A 22,055-nucleotide genomic window follows, 5' to 3' on the forward strand; every position below is an offset into this window, starting at 1 on the left:
TTGACCAGTTTGCGACAGTGAAATCAAGAAAAATTAATATTTTGTAGACTATGTCAACCAGTCTACGACAGTGACTGAGTGAGCCATGTAATATAATTCTATAAATTTGCTTCTTTAAATACAATGTTTCATTAAAATTTCAATTGTTATTCCTTATTCGATGTAATAGGAAAATGTGATTAAACGGGGGGGGGGGGGGGGGGCAATTTTATAGTTCGTCCTCGGGCGCAAAATATCCTAGATACGCCTCTGTCACCACACGTACACACACTCACCACACGTACACACACTCACCACACGTACACACACTCACCACACGTACACACACTCACCACACGTACACACACTAAAAATGGCCCCAGCAATTTTTGAAAACAAAACAATAAAACAGCATCTGGTTATTACCTGGATAATCAGGATCTGGGAGGCAACAAAGGACCAATGCATGGCAGTGATCACAGCGCCATTGTGGGCGGTTGCCCTGATTTGGAACTTCCGGAAACAACAATGAGAAGCCACAAAACCCTCTACTGCTGGGGCCTGTGACCGCTCTCAAGGCCGATGCTTTGTTGCAATTCTCACCGTCGTCATTCTGATTGTGGAGCACAAAGTACCAGATCTCTTGCATGGCGGAGAGTTCCACCTTCTGGTGGTGGGTAAGGTGAGGGCCAAAGAGAGCCAGGATCGCTGCAGACATGAGAATAACAACAACTGTCAGTGATATTTTATTATTATTTATATCGTTTACACAGAACAACCTGAGTCTCAAGACTCCTTTTCAGGAGGTTCCTGCATATGTTTTGCAGAATGGTGGAAATGATGCTGCTGCCTGTTATCCTAATTGAAGGATTTGTAGGGTACTCTTTTAATATCAGGATGTTTTGGCCAATACCATTTACATGGTTTTTTCAAGCTATGGGATGCAGCTAGAGAACCCGTAGGAAATCCATGCATAACAGAGGTAGAATATACAAACTCCACACAGAAAGGCGCCTGAGTCAGGAATCACACCCAATCCCTTCTTGCTGTGAAACACGAGTATTTATCACGTCGGCTTTCTCGACCAATATCATCCATAATAGAGATTTTTGGGTTAGATCGCGTAAGTATATAAATGTGTCGTTAAAACCCGCCACCACCCGACACAGCTAACTAGTAAGGGTTGTCACATAAACAGACCATGCAAATTCGTCACTATTACACCACACCGGTGTGTTGGAGCCAAGCCACAACATTTGCAATCTGAGTACGACGTTTCACCAGTAATTACAACTAGCTTCATCAGGCGAAAGGCAGATTTGTGGAGCAGTCTTACTGTTTTGTTCCTTATGAAGTATTGGAAAATGACGGCAGGAAACTCCTTGACGGGAACACACTTCTTTTATTAAATCTTGACTTGTAACGATACAACGCGTGGCCTCTCTTCTTCACAATGCGGTCACCATACAACGGTACAACTCGTGACCTCTTCTTCTTCACCCTACGCTTCTCTTGACTCTCTTAGATTCTGTGCTGCTGGCTCTCTGTGCCTCGTGTAGACTCCGCGCCTCGGCTACACTCTTCTCTCGTCTCGTGTAGACTCTGCGCCTCTGCTACACTCTCCACTCGCCTCGTGTAGACTTTGCATCTCTCTCTGGCTACACCGTATGCATACTCGGCTCGTGTAGACCTTTCTCTCTCTCTGGCTACACACTATACATCACTCAGCTCGTGTAGACCGTTCTCTCTCTCTGGCTACACACTTATACCTTACTCTCCTCTACTCTCCCTTACTCTCCTCTCCTCTCCATTACTCTCCTCTCCGGGCTCTATCTCTGCACCTTCGTCTTCATTCTTAGATGGTTCCACTTCTGCCCTCTACTCCTCTGTGCATCATCTTATATATCTCTTCCTCCCGGGAGACGGAGCAGATGTGGACCTCAACGTCGGCACCGCTCCTCAGTTACCCAATCACCACGCGCTATCTCTACGATCCGTTTCCGCCCAGCGCGTGTTTCCACTCCTCGACCAATCACACCGCGCTGCCACCCGATCACTCCCTCTCAGCGCGTCACCGGCACACAGCCAATCAGCAGCACTACCCCCACCCGCGCACTGACGCCTGCTCCTCCCCGTCAGCGCGCGTCACCACACACACACGTACATACGCGCTGGCACATGACGTACACACCCAGCGCGTATCACCACTACATCACTCCCTCCCACATAGCTCGCAGCCGGCCCGGCTGCTAACAACAACCAACCGCGACGATAAAACGACAACCAACAAAAAAAAACCCGTAACCCCCCGAGTGTGCCCCGTAACATAACAACAACAACAACAACAACAACAAGAATAACTATGTACAGATTGACAATGAACACGAAAAGTCAACAATAACACGATACGAGCAAATTCCAAAAAACGAACGCGCCCCACGTCCCTGCGACTAGACGCAGTGACGAGGCGCACCAACAGCCCCGACTCCTCACGAGGCGGGTCGCGCAAAGTAGCACGACTTGGCGCGAGTCCGTCTGGCTGGTCCGTCGTATGGGGCGGGACACTGACGACCGTCCGACGGTTCCGGCTGCTCCAGACGGCGCGGAACGGGCCTGAAAGGGCCGGCCCCGCCGCGGAGATCCGGCCGCCGGTGGTCGGCAGCTGTCAGATCCGAGACACCTGCGAGCAGATCAGGCGAAAATACGCGTGGATCAGGCAGAGACATTTCCCCCTGTGGGTCGCCGGTCACGTCACACGCTCGGCCATGACGACACAAGGGGAGGCCATATGGAGGCGAGAACGGTTTCAGTCGGGAGGGGTGAACGTACCAACGGCGCTTTCCCCACTTTATCTGAACGCACTGGGGTCGTGCAACGCGCACGACCTCCACGGGTCCCCTCCACGGTCTCAACAATTTAGGCGATGTAGCCAAGGGTGCCTGAGGGCAATGCAGCCAGGCCCTGTCACCTGGTTTCCAATCGTGCCCGGACACCTTCCGTGCCCGCAACCGTTCATTTGCAATTTGGCGAGCCCGGGAATTAAGCCGTGCGGCCTCCCTCGCCTCTGTCAGCTTGTGAATATTAAACTTAATATGTTCTGCCAATTTAGAATTAGTTCGTGGAGCGGACAGGCCAAGTTGCGTTTCCATTGGCGGGTCAGCTTCCCGACCGTACATCAAATAGAATGGGGAAAACCCCGTAGCTGCATGGGGGGCCATTCTATACGCGGCAAGGACTCCCGGGACCTGCAGGTCCCAATCTACATGTGCCTCGCACACCTGCTGGCACAGCATGGAAGTCAAAGTTTTGTGGAGTCTCTCCACCATCCCGTCTGTCTGCGGGTGGTACGGGGAGGTACGCACCTTCTTGGTACCCAACAGATCGCACACCTCTTGCAACAATTTACTCGAAAATTTTTTACCTTGGTCGGTCAGCAGGCGTTCGGGAGCCCCCTTGTCCAGGACATAGCCCTGGACGAAGGCGTCCGTCACAGCCGCTGCCGACTGGTTAGCGAGAGGCCACGCCATAGGCCATCGGGTAAAGTATTCGACCCCCACTAACAAATATTTATTCCCTCTCGGCGTGACTGGGAAGGGCCCCAAAATATCGAGTGCAACGAGCTCGTTAGTACGCGAGACCTGAATATATTGCAGCGGTGGATTAGCTGCCACGGGCGGTGGTTTACGCCTGGCGCACTCAACGCACCCCTTCAGAATATTTACCACATCACTTCCCATTCCCGGCCAGTAATAGTCACGCTGAAGCAGGGCAAGCGTCTTGTTAACTCCCAAGTGCAAGAGGCGTTCGTGTGCCGCCAAGACAACCCTCCCCCTTTACAGCGGAAGGCACCACGAGTGCGTTCCGCCGGGACAACCTGTCCCATCTCAATAACATGCCCTGCTCAAGTACATAGGAGCCGGTACGCTCCTGGTCCCCCTCGGGACCCCCAACCTTGCGGCGCAATGCTAGCAGCGAGCTCTCCGCCATCTGGAGACGGCCCCATTCGCTGAGCGACAACGAGAGCAGCGAGTCCCGACCCTGAGAGGCAGTGGAATCATCCACGATCGGTGCGCCCGCTGTCGCAGCCAGTGCCCCCATCTCCCCCGCAAGCGTCGGTTTACAGCGCGCCGATCCCGACAAACACGCGCATTCATCACAAGGCAACAACCGCGACAAGCAATCGGCATTTGTGTGTCGCAACCCCTTACGGTACGTAGTCGTAAACTGATAGTCCTGGAGGACTTCCAACCAACGCGACAACTGGCCCGAGGGTTGGGCGACCCTCAATGAATACTGTAGCGCCGCGTGGTCCGTTCGGACCGTAAAGTGACGACCATAGAGATATGGCCTAAACTGCTGCACAAAAAAGACAATGGCAAGCAGCTCGCGACGGGTGACGCAGTAGCGCTGCTCCGCCGGAGACAACACCCTACTACCGTAGGCGACAACTCTTTCGACACCCCCAACGACTTGGGATAGCACCCCCCCAATGCCCGTGTTGCTAGCATCCGTGTCCAGCAAAAAGGGACTCGCAAAATCGGGATAACACAAGGGTGGGGCACCCACCAAGGCGTCCCGGAGGGAGCGAAACGCGGCCTCCTCCTCCGGTCACCATTTGAACTTCACTCCCTTCGCCGTTAGAGCGTGCAAGGGTTTTGCAATAGTGGCGAAGTGCTCAACGAACCGCCGATAATAAGAAGCAAAACCGATGAAACTACGCACGTCGGAAACGGACGTAGGTGTCGGCCACGAACCGACACAATCCGTCTTCGCGGGATCGGTGGAGATCCCCGAAGAATCGACAATGTGACCCAAGTATCTAACCGACTTCCGAAGGAGGTGACATTTGGCCGGTTTAAATTTCAGCTTAGCCGATCGCATTTGCAAGAACACCCCTCTCAATCGCTGGAGGTGTTCTTCAAACGTTTTACTGAAAACAATGACATCGTCCATATAAATCAAGCATGTATCCCACTGCAAGCCCGACAAAACCAACTCCATAAGTCGCTGAAACGTCGCTGGAGAGGAGTGAAGTCCCATGGGTAACCGGTTAAACTGGAACAGCCCCCCTGGAGTCCGAAATGCTGTCTTAGGTTTCGACTCTTCGTCGAGCGGCAACTGCCAAAACCCCGATAACAAATCAAGAGTCGAAAAATATCGCGCACCAGACAATGCATCGAGGGACTCATCCATCCTGGGGAGCGGATACGCGTCAGCCACAGAGATCTTATTCAGGCGACGGAAATCAACGCAGAATCGCAGGGACCCGTCCTGCTTCTTAACCAGCACAATAGGCGCTCCCCATGGGCTAGAGGAGGGCGAAATAATATCGGCTTCTAGCATTTCGTTAACAGCCGACTGAACATGTTCCTTCTCCACGGGACTCAGTCGGAAGGGATTTAGCTTGACCGGCGCCGCATCGCCCGTTTCAATGTGGTGGTGCAACAAATCCGTGCACCCAATGTCATACTCATGTTTACTGAACACATCAGAGAATTCTATGAGCAACTCGCGCAGCGCACCCAACTGCGCCGCCGACAAATCGTCCGAGGCGGCGCATAGCGAATGGACCCACTCAAGGTCTTCCCTTGGCTCAACGTTCCGCGCGGGGCTCGAGCCCACCTGCGCAACCAACCCATCATCCACAGGGACCCGCGCCGCGTGAGCCAGCACGGTGCCCTGTGGAATGACAGCTGGCCGCGACCCCGCGTTCAAAACCATCACAAACGGATCCCTGTCAGCCCGCACCAAAGTGTGAGCCACCGATAAATCAAGACCCCCGACAGCCTTGTTAGAAGGACCCAAAAGCATACTTTGTTCCGAAGCCTCCCTCACCCATGGTTTCCGCAACCGGAGGGGAATCAACATCTGTGAACCCGGGAGCACATGCACGGTCTGCGTCGCCACCGCTTGTATCGTAGCGCACGCCGTCCGAATGTCAGTAGGGCTCGTCAAAAATGCAATCCGGCGACCCGATGGCAGTTCAATGCATCGTTGATCGATAAGAATTTTAATGGGCATTTTAGCCAAAAAATCAGTGCCCAAAAGACACGGAACCGCCAAAGAAGACGAAACGAAAACGGGTCCCGACAATTTGATATTTCCAATGCAAATGGACGCCCTAATCTGACCGATAATGCCCAACGATCCCCCATTAGCGGCGTAAAATGGCACATCCACTGGAAGCAGCGGACGACATTGGACTGGGAGAATATCATAAATGAGGTCCGATATAATAGTTGCCGATGCCCCCGTGTCCACTAACACCCTAATCTCGACCCCATCAATAGATCCCGTAACAACGGACGAACCCGCCGAAGCAGCCACAATTCTATGCCCCAATTCCGCCCATTCAATGTCTCCCTGGTCCCGGCCGAACCCCCCTCGCCGAACCGAATCCCCGAACCTTAACCGGCCCTCCTCCGCCGCAACGCGGCGTCCCATGTGTGCCGAATAAACAGGCCGAGCGTGTGAGGTGCCGCGACTTGCCGGGGATTGTAGAGATGACTTGGGATCTCGGTCGTCGTCCAGCCGAGCACCCATGGCGCGCTGACGCGGAGCGCGGCACCCGGACGCCACGTGGCCCTGGAGGCCGCAGTTATAGCACGTGACGAGGGTCGGAGTAGGTCTTGGTTGCTCCGACTTTCGGCCCGATCGCAGAGGCGACCGAGCCCCCGGCCTCCAGTCCCCTGGTCGTCCCGTGGCGAACGCCTCCTCTCGTGGGCTGACGACTTGGGGTTCGGTGACCACCGAACCCGGAGCTGCGACGACAGCAGCGTTGCAACCAACTCCTTGTTTCCGTTGTAGGGCCTCGTGCGCTTGAATACTCGTGGCGACTCTCAAAGAAGAAATATCAATCTCGTCAGCTGTGTTGATAGGGACCCCCAGGTCCTGCGCCAACTTAAGCAGCTGCTCCAAAACCATCGCGTCTTGGCCCACCTCGTCCATCCGAGGGAACGCAGCATCAGCAAGAGCCAGCAACGCCGTGCGATAGGCCAGCGCGGTCTCCGTGGCCGCTTTCCGTCTTGCGTAGAAATGATGGCGGCACGCCGAGGGAGATCCGTAGACCCTGGCCAACAAACCCAGCGCATCCTTCAGCGTGGAGCGGTCCGACTTCCGTGCAGACCTGAAGGCCGCGAGCTCATCGTCGTCCAGCAGGGCAGGCAACGCCCGCAGCGCCGTAGCATCGGACCACGCTGACATCTCTTGATGCGCCAAAAACCTTCGCTGAAATTTGCCCCAGTCTCCGCCTTCCGCCTTGAAGGCTGACAACGTGGGCAGACGCTGCTGAAAAATGAAGTCATCCGCCTCGTGGTTCCTCTCCGCCTCTCCGTCGGTGTGTAAGATGGCGGCTCCAGCGGCAGACGTAAAATGGCGGACCCCCTCGCGCGCTGATGACGTCGATGCGCGCGCTTGGGAACCCACCACCACGTGGCGCTCGCCGTACCCGCCAAAAGTAGGCCCAGGCGCAATGGCGGGAATCCCCCATTCGTTTTGGCGGGAATCTGCGGGGCGACCTTGTAAAATGTCCCCCACCGTCCCCGCTCCTCCCGACGAGCTGATCTCCGCCAAGATGGACGCGGCGGCGAGCAGCAGCTCCGCCAGTCGGGAGTGCGCCTCACGAAGCACGGCCTCGGTCCCCGGTCGCTCGGCCGGCGCCGTCGACGGATCCTGTAGCGTGGGCAAGTCCTCCTCCTCACCCCCCGCCACCAGCGGCCCCGAGTCGTCCAGGTTTTCCTCGCGGTCAATCCCGTGGGTCCTACGGGTCTTCCTTGTCTCCATGCTTGGAAGCCCGTTTCACTTCTGACGCCAGATGAAGTATTGGAAAATGACGGCAGGAAACTCCTTGACGGGAACACACTTCTTTTATTAAATCTTGACTTGTAACGATACAACGCGTGGCCTCTCTTCTTCACAATGCGGTCACCATACAACGGTACAACTCGTGACCTCTTCTTCTTCACCCTACGCTTCTCTTGACTCTCTTAGATTCTGTGCTGCTGGCTCTCTGTGCCTCGTGTAGACTCCGCGCCTCGGCTACACTCTTCTCTCGTCTCGTGTAGACTCTGCGCCTCTGCTACACTCTCCACTCGCCTCGTGTAGACTTTGCATCTCTCTCTGGCTACACTGTATGCATACTCGGCTCGTGTAGACCTTTCTCTCTCTCTGGCTACACCGTATGCATACTCGGCTCGTGTAGACCTTTCTCTCTCTCTGGCTACACACTATACATCACTCAGCTCGTGTAGACCGTTCTCTCTCTCTGGCTACACACTTATACCTTACTCTCCTCTACTCTCCCTTACTCTCCTCTCCTCTCCATTACTCTCCTCTCCGGGCTCTATCTCTGCACCTTCGTCTTCATTCTTAGATGGTTCCACTTCTGCCCTCTACTCCTCTGTGCATCATCTTATATATCTCTTCCTCCCGGGAGACGGAGCGGATGCGGACCTCAACGTCGGCACCGCTCCTCAGTTACCCAATCACCACGCGCTATCTCTACGATCCGTTTCCGCCCAGCGCGTGTTTCCACTCCTCGACCAATCACACCGCGCTGCCACCCGATCACTCCCTCTCAGCGCGTCACCGGCACACAGCCAATCAGCAGCACTACCCCCACCCGCGCACTGACGCCTGCTCCTCCCCGTCAGCGCGCGTCACCACACACACACGTACATACGCGCTGGCACATGACGTACACACCCAGCGCGTATCACCACTACACTTATATGGAGGCGTAGATGTGTTGACCACGCAGCTTTGACGGTCCCACCTAATTACGGAGACTTGTGTTGCCTCCGAAACGTCGTGATTTATTATTTTATTTCTATTATTATTTCAACTATATTTTTATTAATTATTTTTTACCGACGTGACTTTACCGAAAAACCTAAGAGTATAGTATATTGAGTATATTGATGATATTGATGCAGTTTATATTTTAGTTTTTTACGTGGTGGTTTGACTGCTGCAGCTCCTTACTATTAAAATGTCCCTCCCTTTATTACTGCTAATCTTACTTCCTCCCTTTATTACTGCTAATTCTACATAATACACGAGCATAATATGACTTTGAGACCCCCACCCCCACCACCTATAAATTCCACAAGTAGTGACTAATCCCATATTTGCATTTCCCATAAATATGCTAAATTCATCTGTTGATATGTAAATTCCTTTGTCAAGGCGCTCTCCTCCTCTAACCCCTGCCTAAATATACGCTGCCAAGATTGGTGGTGTTCATTCGGACGCTGTCTTTCCGACAGCCCTGGTCTTCACCTGAGGATGGCTGCTTCCGTTGTGGCCGAAACGTCTTGAGAATTGTAATTTATTATGTTTGATTATTATTTTATTATTTCCCTTCTACGTGACTTTACCGAAAGAACCAAGAAGATGAATATTGATGTAGTTTATATTTTTGTTTTCTATCAGCTAACAATATGGTATTCATTATATAGTGTAGTGTATACCCTGTTACTTAATGTTAATAGCTCAGCTTATTGGAGAGTATATTGAGTACATTGATTATATTGATGTAGTTTATATTTCGTTTTTTCACATCGGTTTATTGCATGGTAGTAGGGTTTTTGTACTTCTTTAGAAACTCCTTTTTTGTTTTCCACATAATGCACTAGCTTGATTCGCGGTGGTTTGGCTTTTGCAGTTCTTTAATATTAAAATTTCCCTCCCTTTATTACTGCTAATCCTACATAATACACTTGCATAATATGACTTTGAGACCCCCCAGCGCCTACACATTCCGCAAGGAGTTACTAACCCCATATCTGCATTTGTCATCAATATGCTAAATTCCTCTGTTGATATGTAAACTCCTTTGTCAAGGCTCTCTCCTCCTCCCACCCAGCTTAAAATACGCTGCCAAGCCTAGCAGTGCTCATTAAGACGCTGTATTTCCGACAGCTCTGTTTGTTCACCTGAGGACGGCTGCTTGCGTTGTGGCCGAAATGTCGTGAGAATTTCATTTTATAATGTTTAATTTTATTTTATTATTTCCCTTCTACGTGACTTTACCGAAAGAACCAAGAATATGAATCCCTGCAGTCACGAAAGCTTTACATTTTACACACCTTCTGTTAACAGCTTCGGTAAAAAAATCTTTCTACCAGATATTACTAATTGGCTGTGTCGGGTGGTGGCGGGTTTAATGACACATTTATATATTTATGCGATCTAACCCAAAAAACCTGTAATACGGATATTGGTCACGAAAGCCTACGTGTTAAACTTCGTAAAATATCGTTACATTTTTAAGTATGCATATTATATAATATTGCGTTGATATAGCATCCATATCTATAGGAGAAGATCCTTATCTGTAAACATCTGGCAGTTCACTAGCATTTGTTCAAGAAAGGCCCTGAATCTGCAGATGATGAGACATTGAATGTCAAAACCGGTCAAGAGTGTTGCTTGTCTTGATCCATTGCTGCTGATGAGAGGCACTCCCAGAAGGCCTTGTGTCTGACGAATGTGGAAAATAGACTTTAAGTTGCATATTTTTCTTTATTTGGAGGGAAAGATTTGTGAAGGAGGCCAGTGGGCTACATGTTTACTTTGATGTCAAATGTGATCTGCGTGTGATTGGAATCCAGGCCGGGGTCCCCGCGTGTGGCCAAAGAGGCGTCTGTAGTTGCAGAGGGCGAGTCATCGACTGTGCCGATAGAGCTCTGCACTCCGTGCCAGACGGGATCTCTGCCAACACTGAATTATTATACCTGTGGGGAAACCAGCTGCACGTCTCTACACTAGGCACTAAGAGTTGATAGCGGCTACAGAGTCTCAGAGTGATTAAAAACAAATCTAATATAGCATTGCAAAAAAGGCAAATGAACTTTACAAATTAAAATGTACGGGAAATATCTGTAATCTAAAAAATGTTACGATCATTATCAGCAGTTGGTGGAACAAGGCTGTACACGAATGGTATAGTGTTCATTATTGCTGTGCTCGTTTGGGACTGTGAGACTGTATAGTAGCTACCAACTTGCAGTGCCGAGGGTAGAGACTTACAGCTGGTTTCCCCACAGATATAACATCTCCGTGTTGGTAGGGATCCCCTCTGGTACGGAGTGCAGTGCTATACACCCACAGTAGACCGGTCGTCCATCACAGCTACAGACGCCTCCATTGCCACACGTGGGAAGCCCGGCCTGGGCTCCAACCCAGAGGCACAGATCAGGATGAGACACGAGAAGAAACATTACCATTATCATAAAAATCATCATCATTATCCTCCATCATTAGAACAAACATCAACAACATCATAACTGCCATCATCATAATCACTATCATAACAACCACCATCGTCACACCCATGATCATTATTATAACCACCATCATCACAACCACCATCATTAGGTCGACCATCAGATTCACCATCAGATCCACCATAATCAGATCCACTATCGTCAGATCCACCATTATCACCATCATAACCATCATCACATACATCTACACATCGCGCCAGGTACTAATTTGATGCTGAGTCGACCTAGGGGAATCCAAGAACTGGTTAAGATAATCCTCACTGGTGTTGGTCGTGAGTGGAAATCGAACTCAGCTCTCCGGGTTCATAACGCAGCGTGTTAACCGCTACACTATTGCTCCCCACACAACAACAACCGCCATTCGCCACTAAGTGGCGGTGACGTCACCACGACGCTTGTGCCAGGCCAAGTGCACCTTGAGGCCACGTGAAGTGTCGAACGCCCGCTGGCAGGAGGTCACGGGGCAGACCCAGCAGGTGCCACGGGTCGACTGACCGAGATGACCGAGATGACTGGCTGATGCACCACCTGTGCCCCCTACTGTACCAACTTGCTGTGCTTTAGCCACCTGGCGCTCCGCTCGTTGTTGTGAGCGTCGCTCCTCCGCCCTCCGTTGTTGTTGGAGGGCGACTGCCCAGTAGCGTCCTTCACGAGCCTCCTCCACTGAGGCCGATCTTGACACCGCTGGTACCAGTCATCGGCAAGTCCACTCAGCTCCACGTCCTCCTGTACCACATCACTCCATCTCTTCTCTAGCCCGTGCCGCGCCCATTTAGCCCCCTCGATCCGGCCGAACAAAAGCTGTTTAGGCATGCGGTGGCTGGGCATGCGGGCTACATGACCCAGCTAACGCAGCCTTGCCTGCCGGAGGAGCTCACCGATTGGACTTTGTCCAGATCTTTCAAGGATGTGTGAGCTCCTCACACAATCCAGCCTGGTTAAACCCAGGATGGATTGTAGGCAGGCCAGCCTAAATGTTTCTAACCGGCGAAGATGTTCCATTAGGGGGGTCCATGTTTCGCAAGCGTAGAGAAGGGAGGGAATGACCATGGCCGAGAAGACCTGAAGCTTCTTGCGGAGCGACAGTCCAGGTAGCTTCCACACAGCATTACGCAACTGATTAAAAGATAATGCTGTTCGACTGATTCGGAGTGAGACCTCTGCCATCAAACTGGAGCCGGTTGTGAGCACACTGCCCAGGTATGGGAAACTCTCCACTCTCTGCACAACTGCCCCATCGCACACACACTCACTTTCACACGCTTATTTTCACACTTTCACACACTTGTGAGGGTCGCTAGCCCCCGAGATCCCTCCCTCGGTACCCCTAACGGCCGGGTTAACCTCATTACTCGCCCCCTCGCTGCTAGGCGAACCGCTGCTGCGTTCTTCACCCATGGGGTGAGAGCCGTCGCTCCAGGATTCCCCTCCCCCGCGGGTCCGCGTAGTAGGCATGGTTAATTACGTACGCGCACACCCACACACAGCTCTGCGCGGCACTCACTCAACCCTGACCACTCACGCTAGGATCGCGCACCTGTATTATACACGTCGTGAACGTGCGCGCACACACACATACAGCTCCACACGCGATACCCACTCTTGCGCCGCTCTGCGCCGCGCTCGCCGCTCACGTTATGATCGCGCACCTGGGGTACGCTGATTACGCACGCCGCGAGCTTACGCACACAGTACCACACGCGTTCACACTTATAACACGAGATCACACGAGGCCACGATCAGCTATTGATGATTTATTGTCTGCTACGTGGGACTGGTTGTTGAGTCAGTATGAATCGACGAGGCTGCCTACTCTACTAACCCGGAACCTATTCCCTATTTATCGTTCACGAAACACTTTTACCTCCTTACTCACGGTTTGAGGCACTCGACGTTCCGTGGGTTTTCCTCGCTGCTTGCCTCGACACGTCGCACGGACGTCCGGAGGGCAGAGCTGGGGCAGTCCTGGACGTTGGCTTCTCGGAGCAAGAGAGCGATTTCCCCTTTGCGCTCCCCATTTATCCTCCCTACCTCAAAGGGAATGCGACTCTGGACAATAGGCTCGCGACCCTCTCGCATGCGCACCGCCGTTCCGGGCGCTTTTGATATGCTACTTAATGCTCAACCTGCGCGGCGCAAATTCCAATCAATCCGCTTTTGATATGCTAATTAATGCTCAACCTGCGCGGCGCAAATTCCAATCAATCCCTTTCTCACGCAGGCCCCCCCCCCATTATCGCAGTTTATGCGGCGGCGTCCGTCACAAAGGTGCGCCGTGGGAATTTGTGCACGGCTCCCCGCGTGACCCCGCTCTCCCGATTACTCATACTAACAGCCTTATCCTTTAACTCCCCTAACAATGGTGCCTGCGTGTTTTCTAATGATGCTCCTCCATCACAATGCTTATTCCCTCTGCCTGCCCCGTCGATACTTGCGTGTGTGGGGTGTGTGAGATGCGTTTCCCCCGCGGTGGCCGAGTGGCCCCTCGCTGCGACCTTGCAACCTTAAGGCCGGTCGCAGCGCCGCGGTGCAAGGTAGCGTCGGGGGAGGTCGTCCAATTCCCTGGTCGCCGGAAACCGTGAAAGTTTAATCCCGATAAGGGCTTCTCGGATAAAAACCGGTCGGCCAGGTGACCTCCCCACGGAGCTCTATGGGGGGGGGGGGTGCGTGCGGGTGTGTTCGTGTGAGGTGAGGTGAGGGGGACGCGGGGTCGGCTCCGTCGCTTGGTGGTGGCGAGGTCTTAGATGAGGCGCCTGCTGAACGGCTTCGTGGCGGCGGCATGACATAGCCCCCCGAGGTGCTGGTCTCCGTCCCGGGTTGACTGGAGCACCTTGCTTGAGCCGCGCCCACGAGGAAACGCTGCGGGGTCCGGGGGGTCCGTCCGGCCCTCGTGGCTGGTCTCGGGGTGGGTGGCTCCGTCCTCTGCAGCTCCTGCGGCGGCCTCCTCCTCCACTCCAGCGGCTCTCCCTGTACCTCGGTACCTGCGGGCTGGGGTACAAACTCAGAAGCGGAGGGGTTTAGGGGCCGTCGTCCGCGCCGTCCCCTGGCGGGGTCAGGGCGTCTCGGGGGCCCGGCGGGGCCCATGTAGGGTGCGAGGCCCCCCAACACGAGGGGTGCGGGTACTCCGGGATTACGGGGCCTTCGAGTGACGGGGTTCTCTCTCGCCGGGGCCGCTTTCCACGGTTTTAAGCGGCGGACGTTGACCACCGTCTCTCGATCCCTCTCCCCGCCATAAATTAGTACCGTCCAGGGGGAGATCTGTCGCACCACGGTCCAGGGTCCCCGCCAGTAGGTCGTCAGTTTCCCCACCTGCCCGGCCCCGACGCGAGGGGTGTGTAGCCACACCTTAGCGCCTGTCAGGAATAAGGGGGGTTCCATGCGGGGTCGGGTGCCCTGTTCCTGCCGCCGATGCGCGGCTTCCCCTTGCGGGTATGCTCGGCCTCGGGCTTCTCGCAGGGTCTCCAACAGGTGTTCCACGGGGCGGCTTCCCTCCTCCGGCTGGGGGGAAGGGACGCCGAATAGCAGATCTGCGGGTAAACGAGACTCACGGCCGAACATCATTAAAAACGGGGTTTGTCCTGTCGACGTGTGTACGGTGGTGGCGTAGGCGAAAAGGGCGTAGGGGAGGTGTTCGTCCCAATCCCGTTGATTTGCGGCCGCCATACGTTTGAGTTTCCCCGCTAGGGTCTGATTCATGCGCTCCACCATACCGTTCGCTTGGGGGTGGTACGCTGTGGTTCGGTCCTTCTGGATTCCGAACTCTCGGCACAGTGCCTGGAACAACTCGGCCTCGAACTCGCTACCCTGGTCGGTGAGGACTCGTTCTGGGATCCCGTGCTTAAGTACGTAGTGTTCCACGAATGCCCGGGCCACCACCAAGGCCGTTTTATCAGGGATGGCCACTGCCACGGGTAGCGGGTGAAATACTCTACTGCGACTAGGATATATCGGTTGCGTCGATGGGATCGCGGGAATGGCCCCTGTAGGTCAATCCCGACCAGCTGATTCGTGCGGCTGACGCGGAACGGCCTTAGGGGTACCTGGTATCGTGCCGGTTTCGGCCCGCACTGCTGACAGGCGCGGCAGCCCTGTACCCAGGCCGCCACGTCTTGTGCCAATTTGGGCCAGAGATACTGGCGACACAGGGTCTCTCGAGTGCGGCGTTCCCCATCGTGGCCCCCGAGTGGGTGGTCATGCACCAGCCGAAGCAGCTGGGGTCGCACTTGGGCAGGAACACAGATGCACCCCGGCTGGCCGGCCTCGGTTAACTCCCGTACCACTCCGTTCTGCACACACAACCGGGCATACAAACCGCTCCAGGGTCCTGGTAGGGCGCTCTTTTCCTCCCGCAGTGCCGCCTCCACTGCCGCCAGATCGGGATCTCGCTGCTGGGTCTGTCTCAGCTGCTCGTCGTTCAGGCCCGGGAAGGCGCAGCCGACGTCCTCCTGGATCCGTCCGATCGGGTCCCGAGCCGCGGGTCCCGCGCTTGCCGTGCGGTCGACGGGATCCTCGGTGCCACCTGTGAGGGCCTCTGTGGCGCACACTGCACTCTCTCTCGCTGGGGGGGGGTCAGTGGCCGCGGCCGCTCGGGGGTCCGTTGCCTGCCGGCAGCGTCCCCCCGTGAAGCACGGGCAGGCCTCCTCCGCCCTTGTCTCGGCGTCCACCGTGGGTCGCCTCGACAAGGCGTCCGCGTTTGCATGCGTCCGGCCAGCCCGATACTCGATTTGCAGGTTGTACTCCTGCAACTGCGCCAACCACTGGGCCATCTGCCCCCCGCGGCTCCTTGAATGTAAGAAGGAACTGCAGAGCATAATGGTCAGTGCGTACGCGACATTTCCTGCCGTACAAATACGGCCGGAACTGCTTACATGCGAAAATCACGGCGTACAACTCTTGGCGGGTCACGCAATAGTTAATCTCGGCCCCACTCAAGGTCCGGCTGGCGTACGCGATGACTCGTTCCGTCCCATCCTGTACCTGTGACAACACCGCGCCCAGCCCGCTGCTGCAGGCGTCGGTGTCCAAAATAAAATCGGTGGTAAAATCGGGGAAAGCGAGGGTGGGGGCGTGGGTGAGGTGGTCTTTGAGAGTAGTGAAGGCCGTCTGGCAGGCCCCCGTCCACTGGTAGGGGTGCTTAGGGGAGGTGAGTTGGGTGAGGGGGCGTGCAATCTCGCTGAATCCCTTTACAAATCGACGATAATAGGTGGCGAGCCCCAAAAATGATCTGATCTCCGTCAGATTCCTTGGCCGTGGCCACTCCACTACGGCGCGTACCTTCTCCGGATCGGTGTGCACACCTGCCTCGCTGACGCGATGCCCGAGGTACCCCACCTCGCGTTGTGCGATGTAACACTTACGTGGCTTGAGCTTGAGATGAGCAGCTCGCAGTCGCTGGAACACCTCTCGAAGCCTGGACCAATGCTCAGACAAAGATCTACTGAACACTATCACATCGTCCAAGTAAATCAGGCACTGTTCCCATTGCAAGCCCCGCATCACCAACTCCATCAGCCGCTGGAACGTCGCGGGCGCATTGGTGAGTCTGAACGGGAGTACTCGAAACTCGAATAGCCCCATCGGGGTGGTGAATGCGGTTTTCGGCCGATCCTCCTCCGCCATCTCCACCTGCCAGTACCCGGACGCGAGATCGAGGGTGGAAAAATATCGCGCTCCAGCGAGGCTGTCGAAGGTGTCGTCGATGCGGGGTATGGGGAAGGCATCGCCGAGCGTGACTGCATTTAGTTTACGGTAATCGACGCAGAACCGGGTTGACCCATCCTTTTTCGTCACTAGTACCACTGGGGCTGACCAGGGGCTCGCCGAGGGCTGAATTATGTTATCGCGAAGCATGTCCCCAACTGCCTCTTTGATTTGGGCGCGTTCGGGTGCGCCCACTCGGTACGCAGGGAGTTTGATGGGTCGGGCTGCACCGGTGTCAATTTGGTGCTTAACAAGATCGGTCCGACCCACGTCCGAGTCGTGTTCACTGAATACGTCGGCGTACTCCCGCAGTAACTCGCGCAGCCGATCGGCCTCTCCCTTAGGTAAATCCGCCCATGGTACATGTAACGCGTCGAGCAGGGGAATGACCTCGGCTCGGGGAGTCGGGCCGACTCGCCAGGCCAGGTCCTGGTCACCCTCAGAACGACTGGGGTCCTCAGCCCAGAGTGCGAACACCGAGTCGTTAGAGTGGCGTGCGTGCAGGGGGTGTACGGTGGCTATCGGGGTGCGCCGCCGCAGTATCGCTGGGGTACTGTGGGGGTTAAACATCCGCATAAACAATCGGTCCCCATCTGCGTTTACCAACGTGGCGGATCCCACGACCCCATACCGTTTTGCCAACTCCGGGTGAGGAGTTAGCATTACCTCTCCTGATGGTCAGAGCGTGGGGTCGGTGGGGGATGTTGCCACCGGCACCAGCATCTCGGTGAGCGGGCCGATGGTGACTGCCGTCGCCAGGATAGCGGCCACAGGTGCGAAGCGGGGGCGCGTCGGTTCTCGTCCCAAGAACGGTATCCGCTCGCCGTTGCTCTCCATGGTGGCGCATCGCTGGCGGGGTTGCACGTTGAGTCCTAGCCGTTCTAAGAGGTCGGTACCTGCGATACATTCGTGACACAACGCACTCGACACGTAGAACTCCTGGGTGCACACCTGACTGCCTATGCGGACCTCTAGGGTGGCTCTCCCCAGCAGCCCCATTCCGGCTCCGCTCGCCGTGTGCAGCGCGCGGTCCGGTGCCTGCAGGTGACGCACGTCGACCCCGATCGCGCTGCAGTGCGCTGCGCTCACGAGCGAGGCCACCGCCCCCGTGTCCAGCAGGATTCGGGTACACACTCCGTTTACCTCCCCTTCCACCAGCGACGTGGCCCCTGTGATCCCTGCCACCAGCTCCCGTAGCCAGTCGCCAGGAGTCACCGTTTCCGTGGGCGTTGTTGCTGGAACCTGTGTGGAGATCACTCGCTCGCCATTATTCTCATCATCGTCTATTTGTATCGGGACCGCGTCGATTGCACCCCTAGTTGGTCCGCTCTCTAGGGGGCGTTGGAGTTTAACCCCCCGCGTCTGCCTAGCTCGGGTGATTTCAGGACAGTCCCTCACTAGATGCCCTCGGCGATCGCACATGTAACATGCTTGGGGAGGGGGGGCGGTTCCGTAGCGGGTCCCCTGTCCGCTCCCTCTCCCTCCCCCAGTACGCAGTTGCCCCACATCGGACTCTAATTGGGACACCCTCCCGGCTAGCCCCCCTACTGTCGAGCGTAGTTCCCCCATCTCAGACTGGAGTGCCTTCATATTTTTATTTGCTTCCTCGCGTGCTTGGGTTATCATATCTCCCACGCCGGCCTGTAACCCGGCTACCCACCCCGGGGTGGTCTCGCTGGGTCTCTGGGGCTCCCTTGCCCGTCCCCTTACTGCGAACGCGGGCTCTTCCTCCTCGTCGGAGAGTAGGCTCGCTACGGCGCACTCTCGTCCCCTCCCTCGAGGCTGCGCGCGCTCACCCGAGAGTTTCTCGCATTTGCGCGCGCGCTCGACGAGGGTGTTAAAGGAGAGTCGTGCACCGTCTACATTTGGCTGCCACCACGGGGTGTGTGCCAAATATCGCTGGATTTTACCGGCGGCGAGGCCCTCAATTATTTTTGCCTCGTACTCTGGGTACGCGAGCTGGGTCAACATGCGTACATCCTCGGCGTAATCTCGTAGATCTTCGCCGGGTTGGCGGCGGCGTGCCTCTAAGGCCGTCTGCGCATCCTCCTCGTCATAGGCGCCGAAGCGTCGTTCGAGTTCGCCCATTAATTTTTCCCACTGATTTTGTGCGCTTGCGGGCAAAGCTTCCACAAAGTCAGCTGCCCGCCCATCTAAATGTAGCTCTAACTGCTGCAACGCCTCCTCATCTGACCACCCATTAACCTTTTTCGCCCCCCTGATGCTGCGGGCAAACGATTTCCATGTTGGAATTCCTTTGCCCGTAAATGTGCATTTGATTTTAATCTGGGTTGGGGGGCCTCTTTCCCTTGGGGGTGCGGGGGATCGTCCCGTTTCTGACACCAATATGTGAGGGTCGCTAGCCCCCGAGATCCCTCCCTCGGTACCCCTAACGGCCGGGTTAACCTCATTACTCGCCCCCTCGCTGCTAGGCGAACCGCTGCTGCGTTCTTCACCCATGGGGTGAGAGCCGTCGCTCCAGGATTCCCCTCCCCCGCGGGTCCGCGTAGTAGGCATGGTTAATTACGTACGCGCACACCCACACACAGCTCTGCGCGGCACTCACTCAACCCTGACCACTCACGCTAGGATCGCGCACCTGTATTATACACGTCGTGAACGTGCGCGCACACACACATACAGCTCCACACGCGATACCCACTCTTGCGCCGCTCTGCGCCGCGCTCGCCGCTCACGTTATGATCGCGCACCTGGGGTACGCTGATTACGCACGCCGCGAGCTTACGCACACAGTACCACACGCGTTCACACTTATAACACGAGATCACACGAGGCCACGATCAGCTATTGATGATTTATTGTCTGCTACGTGGGACTGGTTGTTGAGTCAGTATGAATCGACGAGGCTGCCTACTCTACTAACCCGGAACCTATTCCCTATTTATCGTTCACGAAACACTTTTACCTCCTTACTCACGGTTTGAGGCACTCGATGTTCCGTGGGTTTTCCTTGCTGCTTGCCTCGACACGTCGCACGGACGTCCGGAGGGCAGAGCTGGGGCAGTCCTGGACGTTGGCTTCTCGGAGCAAGAGAGCGATTTCCCCTTTGCGCTCCCCATTTATCCTCCCTACCTCAAAGGGAATGCGACTCTGGACAATAGGCTCGCGACCCTCTCGCATGCGCACCGCCGTTCCGGGCGCTTTTGATATGCTACTTAATGCTCAACCTGAGCGGCGCAAATTCCAATCAATCCGCTTTTGATATGCTAATTAATGCTCAACCTGCGCGGCGCAAATTCCAATCAATCCCTTTCTCACGCAGGCCCCCCCCCCCATTATCGCAGTTTATGCGGCGGCGTCCGTCACAAAGGTGCGCCGTGGGAATTTGTGCACGGCTCCCCGCGTGACCCCGCTCTCCCGATTACTCATACTAACAGCCTTATCCTTTAACTCCCCTAACAATGGTGCCTGCGTGTTTTCTAATGATGCTCCTCCATCACAATGCTTATTCCCTCTGCCTGCCCCGTCGATACTTGCGTGTGTGGGGTGTGTGAGATGCGTTTCCCCCGCGGTGGCCGAGTGGCCCCTCGCTGCGACCTTGCAACCTTAAGGCCGGTCGCAGCGCCGCGGTGCAAGGTAGCGTCGGGGGAGGTCGTCCAATTCCCTGGTCGCCGGAAACCGTGAAAGTTTAATCCCGATAAGGGCTTCTCGGATAAAAACCGGTCGGCCAGGTGACCTCCCCACGGAGCTCTATGGGGGGGGGGGGGGGGATGCGTGCGGGTGTGTTCGTGTGAGGTGAGGTGAGGGGGACGCGGGGTCGGCTCCGTCGCTTGGTGGTGGCGAGGTCTTAGATGGGGCGCCTGCTGAACGGCTTCGTGGCGGCGGCATGACACACTCACTTTCACACACAAACAGTCACTCGCAGCGCGAGGCTGACTCATTACATCTCACGGAGGATTGCTCCGCTGAACAAAATAGTTCCGCCATTCAGTTTGCAAGTACGATTTTGCGTTTTAAGTCAATCTAATTTTTAAAATATATATTTCGTGGAAGCTGGTTCATAAGTGCAGGTGTTCGTATATGAGGTTTTCGTAAGTCGAGGACCGTTCTATATAATACAGTTGTGTGTGGTGTATGGTGTGTGCGCCCGCGCGGACGTGTATGTGTGTAAAAGTGAGTGTGTTTGACAGCAGAGGTCTCACTCCGATTTAGTCGGGCGGCATTATCTTTTCATCGGCTGCTTAATGCTGTGTGGAAGCTACCTGGTCTGTCACTCCGCACGACAGAGCGACAGTCATGTCCTCCCTTCCCTATGCTTGTGAAACGTGGTCCCCTCTAAATGAGCATCTGCGCCAATTAGAAACATTCAGGCTGGCCTGCCTACAATCCATCCTGGGTTTAACCAAGCTGGATTGTTTAAGGAGTTCACAATTTCTTGAAAAATCTGAACACATTCCCATCAGTGAGCTCCTCTGGCAGGCAAGGCTGCGTTGGCTGGGTCATATAGCCTGCATGCCCAGCCATTGCATGCCCAAGCAGCTTCTGTTTGGCCGCATAGAAGGGGCTAAACGGGCACGAAATGGGCTGGAGAAGAGATGTACTGATGCATGATGAAAGGATGTGGAGCTGACTGGACTTGCCGATGACTAGTACCAGCAGTTTCAAGGTCGGCCTCTATGGAGGAGGCTCGTGGAGGATGCTACTGGGTAATTGGAGCCATTTATTATTTCGTTCATGTCTCAGTCTCGTGAGGGTCGCGGCAGACTATAGCTTTTCCTGGGAAATTCGCAGGCGTTTCCAGGCCAGCCGAGCAGCATAGTCCCGCCAGCGTGTCTGGGGGTCTTCGTCCAGTGGGACGTGCCCGGTATAGTTTCAGGGTCAGTCTACTGGGGGCATCCTTACCAGGTGCCGAAACCACCTCAACTGGCTCCTCTCGATTTGGAGGAGCAGCGGCTCGACTGAGGCTCTCCTGGATTACCGAGCTCCTCACCCGATCACAGAGAGTGAGCCCAGCAACCCTGTGGTGAAACCTCATTTCGGCCCCTTGTACCCACAATCTCATCCTTTCGGTCATTACCCAATGCTCATGACCATAGGTGAGGGAGAGAATGTAGATCGATCTTTAAA

The sequence above is a fragment of the Lampetra fluviatilis genome, chromosome 76, assembly GCF_964198595.1.
Source record: "Lampetra fluviatilis chromosome 76, kcLamFluv1.1, whole genome shotgun sequence".
Taxonomy (NCBI): Eukaryota; Metazoa; Chordata; class Hyperoartia; order Petromyzontiformes; family Petromyzontidae; genus Lampetra; species Lampetra fluviatilis.